This window comes from Rhinopithecus bieti, unplaced genomic scaffold (genome assembly GCF_001698545.2).
Source record: "Rhinopithecus bieti isolate Rb0 unplaced genomic scaffold, ASM169854v2 scaffold_32047, whole genome shotgun sequence".
In the NCBI taxonomy this organism is placed as follows: Eukaryota; Metazoa; Chordata; class Mammalia; order Primates; family Cercopithecidae; genus Rhinopithecus; species Rhinopithecus bieti.
Window position 1 is genome coordinate 776,253 of NW_016814042.1, and position 9,096 is coordinate 785,348.

A 9,096-nucleotide genomic window follows, 5' to 3' on the forward strand; every position below is an offset into this window, starting at 1 on the left:
GAGATGGCAAGGGGCATTTAGAATTTTAAGGGGAATCTTCATGGCTTGGGGAATCCTCTGATGGGAGACTGTGCTGTCCCGAAGTCCTATAAGTGTGCTGATGGGTGGCATTCCAGTCCCAAGCTACTTCACCCTAGTGTTGAGCCACCCCTAGCACTAGAGTTCTTACAGAACTGTCCATCCAGTTTTGAATGCCTCCTTCACTTGCAACACCACAGTTCTAGAAGGTAGCAAGAAGTCGATTATTATTTTATATCTATGTATATATTTTAGAGACAGGGTCCTGTTCTGTCCCCCAAGCTGGAGTGCAGTGCTGCGATCAGAACTCCTTATAGCTTCAAATTGCTGAGCTCAAGTGATCCTCCCACCTTAGCCTCCTGAGTAGCTGAAACTACAGGTGCATGCTAGCATGCCTGGCTAATTAAAACATCTTTTTTTTTTTTTTTTTTTTTTTGAAGAGATGAGGTTTCACCATGTTGCTCAGGCTGGTCTGATCTTGAACTTCTGGGCTCAAGCAATCTTCCTGCCTTGGCCTCCCAAAGTACTGAGGTTACAGGTGTGAGCCACCAAGCCTGGCCCGAAATACATTTTTATATCTGAACTCAGAGAAACTTATAGTCCAGTGGGGAAATAGATACACATGAAACATAACACATGCACACATGCATACACACGTACATTACGTGCCAGGCACTGTTTTAGGTGATTGCATGTATTTACAGTGACAGGCTGAGCTAGGAACTCCTGTTATGCCCTTTTCATAAGAAGAAACGGAGGCACCAGGGAATCAGTAGCTCTCCCAAGGCCGTGTGGCTAGTGAGTGGTAGGGCCAGGATTCAACCCCAGGCTGCCAGGCGCTGTGTGCAGCTCCAAACCATTGCAACCCACTGCCTGTGGGCTGTGTAGAGAAGGTGAGAGGTGGGGTGCATTTAAGATTGGGCTGAAGAGCTGAAGCAAGCAACCAGGACTCAGACACAGGGCCTGTGGAAGATCAGGTAGAAGGGCAGGGAGGCAGCTAGGCAGGAAGCTTTGAGGCAAGGGGAGGGTGTGGGGTGATCTGTGCAGGGCCTTGCCAAGCAGAGGCCCAGGACCAGACTGAGCCCAGGACTTGCTGGGGACAGCAAGTGAGTCAGGTTAGAGAGGGAGGTGGTCCTGGGGGCAGTTAGAGCGCAGACCAGTGGCAGGCCGGTGGATGGGTAGGTCTTGGATGCCAGGCAAATAATTTGATGTGCACCTTGTGAGGAGGTGACTTCCGGAGGGGATTTTGAGCCCAGAGCTGGCCAGGCATAAAGAACAAAGTCCTAGGAGGCCTGGATTCCAGGCCGGGCTCTGCCCTGAGGCATCTCACTCCCAGCCACTCAGCTCATGATTCCAGCTATCTCATTTTTAAAATAAAGGGCTTAAACTGGGTAATCTCCCATGGCTATAAAGTTCTTTGGTAGGAACAGAAAAGTTTTAAAGGGGATGGGAGTGGAGGAATCTTGGGGTCAGAGAAGGTAGAACTTAGGGATCTTGGAGACCTTCTGTTCACTCTGTTTTGCAAGTGAGGAAACTGAGGCACAGAAAGGCTGAGTGATTTTCCCAGGCCACACAGCTCATGATTGGCAGAGCCCCTGAGGCTTTAGGTCTACTATGCCTGCCAGTGCTTGCTCCCCCGCAGGGAGAAGCTGTGGGGACTTTTGATGGAGCTAGGATGGAAGAGGCAGGGCAGGGAGGCAAGTCTGGAGGTGCCACTGGCTTTGTCCCTGGCCCTTCACCAGCACCAGCTGGGAAATGGTCTCCACATGGATGAAGGTCAACAGTGGCAGCTCAGAGCCACGGATCTCGGGGCTGCAGTCTGCCACAGCAAGCCCCCACCTCTAGGGGGATGCTCTTAAATGCTCATCTGCAAAATCGCCAGGGCAGCCCCTGCTTAGGGCTGTGAACTGAGGCCATTATGTCCTGAGAGCCATCTGCAGGGGAAACTGAAATCTGAGGTAGGACCCAAGTCATTGGCCAGTGTGGGGTGATCCTGAGGGCCTGGGCTCCCCTTTTGGCTTGCTGGGCCCAGAGCCCTGTCCTCACACCTCCTGTGGCCCATGAGAAGGGGCAGGTATTATGGCCTGAGCTCCAGGGCTGGCTGGAGCTGGTCAGGGTGACCGCTGGTCCGAGCTCTGACACGTGAGCAAATCACCCTCCCAAGTTCTTCCTAGTGCCCGTGTCAAAGGCATCTGGTAAAAGTTAACAGGTCTCCTTGTCTCCAGGAGATCAGATGAACAACTGGGGGTCAGGGAGAGGTCGCTGAAACCTATTTGATGGGGCAGTCTCTGGAGCTGAGCCTGGTCTAAGGGCCTGTCTCACTCCCTGGTTTGATCCAGGACCCAGGACTCTTCCCAGGGTGGGCGGCCCGAGCCCCTGTCTGAAGCCCCCTTACACGGTGGCCATTGTCTTCCCAGCTCCAGGTCCAAGTGTGGGTGTGGAGGCGAAGGGGTGTGGCAGGGAGGGAGCAGGATGGCTCTGCTGATGAGATGCTGGATGGAATCTGGGCCCTGACCAGGCTGGCCAGGTGTGACCCTAGTCCCTGACCCCTGGTGGCCCAGAGGGTGAGGAGGTGAGGGCTGGGGGTTGGGAGGAGGCTGTTGGTTAACATTTATCAGGACCTTTGAAGATGTAAATTCTTCCCCAGCTCCTGCTGGGATTGATGGGGTCAGAGTTCACAGGCATGATTGCCTCCTTCTCCAAGTGAGCTGGAAATCTCGCAGACAGATGGGTTAGGGTCCCCTGTGACGGGACCTTCCCCAGAGGCGAAGGGCTCCCAGGAAATGCTATTTCTGCTCTCCTGAATCAGGTCCAGTGACTTGGAGGCCTCAGGAGGGACCGATGGAAGTTGTTGTTTTTCCAGATGCTTGCATTTCTCCCGGGTATGTGTCTTGGGTGTGTTTGTGCTTGGCCTGGTGAAGACCAACCACTGGACCATTTGGAAGAGGACCTCTACCTCCTGACCCTGCCTGACTTGTACTTTTTATTCTACAAATGCTAGATTGCTTGAGGCTTCCTGTTCCCCTTGCTTGGTCCTTGTTCCTGCCTATTTCCTCTACGGTAGCCCCGCCCATCTTCTCAGCTTAGCTAACTCCTGCTCACCTTTCTGCATTGCCTCCTCCAGGAAGCCTTCTTGGAATGGCTGTGTTCCCCTAAGGCATTCAACAGTTCATTCAGTCAACTAGTATTATTTACTGTGTACCAGGCCCTGTTCTATTTGGAATGTATCCATGCATAAAATACACTAAAATCCTTCCCTCAGGGCACTTACATCCTAGAGGGTAGTAACAGCTTTACATGTATTAACAAACTTAATCTGTAGAACATCCCTACAAAGGAGGTCAATTATTTTATAATTATTGTTTGAGACAGGGTCTCACTCTGTCACCCAGGCTGCAGCACAGAGGTACTGTCATGGCTCACTGCAGCCTTGACCTTCTGGGCTCAATGGATCCTCCCACCTCAGCCTCCCAAGTAGCTGGGACTACAGTTGTGCTAACAGGTAGTTAGCTAACTGGCTAACAGGTCAGTTATTATCCATATTTCCCATAGGAGGTTACACAGCTGATAAGGGTCATGTTAAATTAACTTATTCAATTTAAATTATTCAATTAAATTATTTAATTTAATGTAATCCTTACAACAGCCCAATAAGATAGATGTTATTTTCCTCATTTTACAGATGAGGAACCCAAGACTGAGAGGGGTTAGGTAACTGACCCCTGGTCACCTAGTCAAGAAGGAGCAGCACCATGGGGATGACTCTAAGCTGGTACAGGCCCCTTTGGCCCCCATAAGAATGTCAGTCTGTGTTGTCAAAGCATTTTCTCTCTCTAAAGATCTGCTTATTTTCTCCATTATCCTGGGAGTGCCTCCAAGGCAGTGATCTTGACTTATTTATCTCTATCCTTTGAAGTCCCATTGTGTTGGACGCTTAATTGGCGTCTGACAAATACTTGTCTGTGGATTGATGGGCAGCTGAATTTCGGCAAAGATGAGAATAAAGCAGCTAATATTTATTGCAGGTACTCTGTGCTGGGCTGTGCTTTGGTCCTGGCTAGACATGACCTCTTTTAGTCCTTACAATAGATGAATTAGCCATCGAGAGCCCAACTGCTAACATGGGCTAAAGATGGGGTTTGAATCACAGGTTTCTCATTCCAAAAATCCGTATCCTATGGATGTTTCTGTGCCACAGGAAGCCAATCAATGGAAAGGTGGCCACTCTGGAAGGCATCCGAGCCTAAGCCTCTTGGGCTTTGCTGTTTTGGTCCCCATCTGGCCAGACAGGAGTGGAGGGGGTAGGCCCTTTGTGCTGGGAGTGGCATTTACAATAGATTGAAAGGCATCTGGGGAAGTTCGGGGTCGGGTCTCAAGATTATCCCCACCCGTTCAGATGTGGGAAGGAGTTAAAGGGTGGCAATTGGGTACATTAAATTTTTACTGATTGTTGCTGAATCGGTAATAGTCTGTTCCAGGGAAACAGCTGGATTCATACTGAACTGGCAGACACTACACGCGTTCTACAGAGAAGAAAGAGGATAATGGTAAAGCAGACTGCAGTCTTCAGGCCTGGAGCAGAAAAGGGAGAGTTCCTGCTTTAGGTATGATTAGTGCCTTTGTTCTGTTTTTTTTTTTTTTCCCCCTTTTTTCAATTAGGAAGGAAGAACAAAGTAGAGTCTTCTGACTCATCTACCCACGGGGCTTAGGAGACTAAGGGCCACTGTGTGTGTATGTGTTGCAGGGGGCGGGGGAATGCGTGACAGGGACCTACGGTTGTAGGGCACAGCGGAGCACCTGAGCCCATGTCCTGGGTCTCCCAGGCTCTCACCTTGCCATCAGGGCACATTGATTTCGGGTGCCCTCCAGCCTCCCCCAACAGACAGCCACGTCAGGTCCCCCTACGCCCCTTTGGTTAATCCCCTATTTTGCTTGACTAAGAGTCAAAAGGCAAGAGGACGGCACCCAAATGAACTAAGCTCACTTAAATCACTGGCAGGGTAATTTGATAGATGAGTTGGCCAGCACCCACTCTGGGAATTAAGCAAAGCCTGTGCCGTGGAGACAGTGGGAAATAACCCTGAGTGACTGTGGTGAACAGGCAGCCTCATTTCACCCGGGGGGACAGGCCAGCCCCAGCTCCGCAGCTCAGATTGGAAGATGGTGTGCGGTGTCTGCTGGGCAGACAGACGGGTGACATTTCTCTCTCGGTCGGTCTCTCCCTCCAAAGCAGGACAAATGTCTCAGCAGTGGGGCATTGGGCAGAACCAACAGCCCCCTCGGTTGCTGCTCAGACTCACCTAGGGTTAGGGTAGCTAACTGCTGAGGAGAGGGCAACTGGAACCCTGCCTCAGGGTTCCCTCCCACCAGCCCACCCAGGTAAGGGCTCCAGCAGACGCTCTTGTTTGTTGAGCTCACTCATGTGTTGATGGAACACAGAGGAAACAAGTGTCTTTCAACGTACGGGAGTCCTGTTATAAAATGGGTGTTTTATGGGTCACATGCAGAAACTGACCACTTGCAGAAGGCCGCCCCACTCTGCAGAGGGGCCAGTTGCGAGGGAGAAACTTCTAGGTCCTTTCATCGAGATGAGGATTGTTAGCTCTGACTTCAGATAAGCAGAATAAACAAGTCTCAGCCCAAGTGGGAACTGGTTCTGCCCCCTTTCTTTGCTTTTCTAAGCCATCAAAGTCAAGTTCCTAAAGCTGGACTGTCTCACGGTACTTTCTGATGGTTTCATTGTTTTGTTTATTGTGCTTATGGCAAGTGCTAACAGACTGCTTTCAAAGTGTGTTGATATTTCGGTTGTTTTTGAATGGCCCTTCTGTTTTTCTGCATCTGGACAGCATTAGAGTCTGGCCCCAGGGAACCACTGGGTTCCTATAAAAGTGTACCAGGTCCTCTTCTGCAGCAAACACTGGCCATGACAAGATCAGACATCCCATTTGGGCAGGAACACACACCAAAAATTAGAGCGGAATCATGAGACCACCTTCAGCAGCCAGGGAAGACAGGCCTGGGCTGGGAAGAGCCCAGTGAGTGTTGCCAAGTGGACTGTGCGTGTTCTCTTTCTGTCCATGGACATGCTGTGGTCTTCCCACAAGAACTCTACTGAGCCGAGGATAGGGTGATGCCATGAGCTGTTCATTGTCCGTAGCTTCATAGATTCCCCACTGCCCCAACCTTTTTTTATTTTTTATTTTCTGGAGGTCTCACTCTGTCACCCAACAACATAGCTCACTGCAACCTCAGACTCCTGGGCTCAAACAATCCTCCTGCTTCAGCCTCCTGAGTAGCTGGGGCTACAGGCATGTGCCACCATGCCCAGTTAATTTATTTATTCTCTTTATTTTTAGTAGAGATGAGGTCTCACTCTGTTGCCTAGGTTGGTCTCGAACTCCTGGGCTCAAGTGATCCTCCCACCTCGGCCTCTCAAAGTGCTGGGATTACAGGCGTGAGCCATCGTGCCCAGCCTCTCTCTGTCTTCTAAATTTCTGGTTACCTGGTCAACCACCAGCATAGTTTTTAAATACGAGGTTCTCGAGGATTGGACAAGGAACAAGAACTGGAAAAGGGAGAATGGCTTAGTGTCCAGGGGAAGCCTGGAAGAGGCAGCACAGCCCTAGAGCCCCCACACTGCAGCTCCTGACCTGCTCCAGGCAGAAGCTCTTTTGGGGGATCTTTTGCAACATTGCCGGAAGGGCTGGACCTGGGAAAGGGCATGGTGGAATTGTCCTCCTAAGACACTGTCTGTGGTTTTCAAGGGCTTTCCTTTTCTGTTTCTGCTCCAGCTCTACCCAACCCTCTCCAGCCCCACGGTGTGCTGCATCAGAACACTTTAGGCTAATGCAAAACCAGGCTCCAACCAGCTCCCTCTGGTGGGAGAGAATCTGGGGGTACGATCTCACTTAACTTTATAAGATTAGCACAAACTCGAAACTATTTCCTTACCTTTCCTTCTTTCTTTTTTCTTGTTCTTTTTTTTTTTTTCACCCAGGCTAAAGCGCAGTGGTGCAATCACAGTTCATTGCAGCCTCAAACTCCTGGGCTCAAATGATCCTCCTGCCTCAACTTCCTGAGTAGCTGGGACTGCAGGCACGTGTCATCATGCCTGGCTAATTTTTAAAATTTTTGTAGAGATAGTCTTGCTATGTTGTCTAGCCTGGTCTAATCCATTTCTTCAAGGCTGTCTCCGTTTTCCCCCTTCCAAGTTGCCTGAGGTTTTCTTTAGCCCACGAACCTGATCAGCTTGTAAACAGTCCTCTCTGGTTTGGTATCAGGAGTTGCAGAGCACTCTTCTGCCTGACATCCAGATAGCTCTGTGGCTCGGTATGAGAAGATCTTGATTGAGCAGTTCCTATGAGCTCCTGCTAAGTCACATGGGATGGAGAAAGAAAAGCGATAAGTGAGCTTTGGTGCTTCCATGCCGCAGTGCAAGGAAATCCAGGGAGCTGGGGAAAGAAAAAAGCTAGCTCTGTCAGTTGGTTCTAAAAAGAACCATGGAGACTCTTAGACCTGCAATCAGCGTGTTCACGTCTATAAACACACTGGGGCAGGGGAAGGGCTGCAAGGGTTGGCTGTGATCGTGATAACTGGTCTCTACTCAATATGTCTCAAAGTTCTTGTTTTCCTTATGGCTACACACCCTAGCCTTTTTTTCTAGGTGTGTATTATTTTGTTAAGGATTCTCCTTTAAGCTGTCTGTCCTTCTTGAAGTTTTAGCATCCTCAGAATTGGATATATTCTTGTGTTTACTTTAGCCCATTTGGGGCACTGGATAAAGCCCTAAACAGTGCCATTTTGTTTTGTGTTTTGTTGCATTGTGTTTTGTTTTGTGTTTTGTTGCTCCTTGGTTCCAGCAAGAAGGCAATGTGAGACGCTTGGTCCAGGGCCAGGCACATCCTGACCGGCTAGGCTGATTGGCCTCTGAGAAGCTGAGCACACCCTCTACTGTGGCAGGAATATTCTGTGAGAAGGACTTTCTTGTTTCTGATTCCTGGAATAGGCGAGGTAGAGAACGGTGGTCTTCTGTCTGCCACACCGTGTGTGTGTGTGAACACTTGTCATTTTGAAAAATTGTAAACTTTATTTAGCAGTTTCTTTCTCACTGGGGTCTCTCCTTGTGTGAAACTTTAATTTTATAGCTTTGGCTGTTAATTCATCATGGGCACCACCATCAATAAATATTTATTGAGCTTTCACTGGGCATGGCATGTTGAAATAAGAACTATATATTTGACTCAAGAGGAGTTCATAGTGGATGGGGTTAGATTTTGGGAGGGGGCAGAAAAAACCTCTTTGAGGTCTCTTGCAACCCTGGGATTTTATGGCTTTGTAACCAAGGTGATAGGGTCAGCTTGACACATATCAGGCAGTCAGCTCTACACACATCAGGCAATCAGCTCAAACAAGAGAATGGGGCTTTGAGAGGTGCATGGGCCATTACAAAGATAGTTGCCTTTAGAAAACCTCCCCAGAACTGGCAATGGGACTGCCATCAGCAGTGCTAGCAGTTGTCCACTTTGGGACCCAGGGCTGCAAAGGGATAAAGTGGGTCTTCTTGGTCTTCCTTATGGTGCCCTGTGGAAGTAAGTACTTGCTGATTGAGTGACGGTTTGCCCTTTGATTCTGGAATTTAAAAGGAACACAGGGCTGGGTGTGATGACTCACACCTGTAATCCCAGAGCTTTGGGAGACTCAGGCAAGAGGATCACTCGAGGCCAGGATTTTGAGACCAGCCTGGGCAATGCAGCAAGACCCTAGCTCTACAAAAATGAAAAAAGTTAGCAGGCATGGTGGCATGTACTTGTAGTCCCAGCTATTTGGAAGGCTGAGACAGGAGGATCGCTTGAGCCCAGGAGCTGGAGGCTGCAGTGAGCTATGATTATGCCAACGCACTCCAGCCTGGGCGACAGAGAGACCCTATTGCTAAGTAAATACAATAAAGTAGAATAAAATAAAATAAGGTCTAATGAGTCTAGAGCTTGGGAAAGTTTGGAGCCTGTTGATGCATTGGTAGGAGGAGACGGAGTGTCTTTTTTTGCAGACTTCTCAGTGGCAGTCTGGTGGGTGCCCCTG